The sequence below is a fragment of the Microtus ochrogaster genome, chromosome 26, assembly GCF_000317375.1.
Source record: "Microtus ochrogaster isolate Prairie Vole_2 chromosome 26, MicOch1.0, whole genome shotgun sequence".
NCBI classification, from domain to species: Eukaryota; Metazoa; Chordata; class Mammalia; order Rodentia; family Cricetidae; genus Microtus; species Microtus ochrogaster.
In genome coordinates this window covers 15,317,208-15,318,154 of record NC_022025.1, presented here as the reverse complement: position 1 = coordinate 15,318,154, position 947 = coordinate 15,317,208, and the positions used below count along the sequence as shown (strand labels likewise).

The 947-nt window shown below is 44.7% G+C and overlaps 1 protein-coding gene across 1 annotated transcript in view; it reads left to right on the top strand.

Moving 5' to 3' along the window:
• Positions 1 to 947, top strand: part of Pus7 (pseudouridine synthase 7) — a 46,634-nt gene that overhangs the window by 29,142 nt on the left and 16,545 nt on the right. The window lies entirely within an intron of this gene.

The following is a 947-nucleotide window of genomic DNA, read 5'->3' as shown; positions in this document are numbered from 1 at the left end:
GGTCTGTTCCTGTGTGTGTTGATAGGGTACAGGATCGCTGGTACAGAGAGAGGGCTGGCTAGGAGAACAAGGACTGGTCTGTTCCTGTGTGTGTTGATAGGGTACAGGATCGCTGGTACAGAGAGAGGGCTGGCTAGGAGAACAAGGACTGTAGAAGTGGGGAACAAATACTGTACAGTGTTTCTCCTGATAAATGGTCTTTGTCCCTCCCTCCAAAGATTCTTACAGCCATCAGAAACACTGTTCTTCAGATCCAGTTTTGAAAGATAAGGAGCCTGTGAATTAATCCGTTTGCGGTGCCTAGAATGGGCATATTCATAGAAAGATTAGGTTACTTTAACAGAGAATTATTTGTTGGTTTAAGTTTCAGTTTGGGAGCAGGCATAGTTGTAAATGCCTGTAATCTCAGTAGGCAAAAGCAGGGGGTCATGCGACTCCTCCAAGGTCAATCTGGTTTGGTCTCCGTGGTTTGCAGGCTGGCCAGGGCCTATATAGAAGGACTTGCAAAATAAATAAGTAAATTTCATTTGTGGGCAGTGAACAATTTTGGTAGCTATGTATACAACATTCTGCCTTGATGTATGCCCGCACGCCAGAGGAGGGCACCAGATCTCAGTACAGATGGTTGTGAACCACCATGTGGCTGCTGGGAATTGAACTCAGGACCTTTGAAAGAGCAGGCACTGCTCTTAACCTCTGAGCCATCTCTCCAGCCCCTCCAATTTTGGTAACTACGTAGTTAAATCTGCACCACATGTGCTTCGTCTTATAATAATTTGCACTTAAAACTGATTAAAATGAGATGGGCATTGGTGGTTCATGTCATTTATCCCAGCACTGAGGGTTAAAGGACAGAGGCAGGGGAGTCTTAGTGAGTTCAAGGCCAGTCTGATCTACAACACAAGTTCCAGGACAGAGAGATCCTGTCTTAAAAAATAAATTTAAAA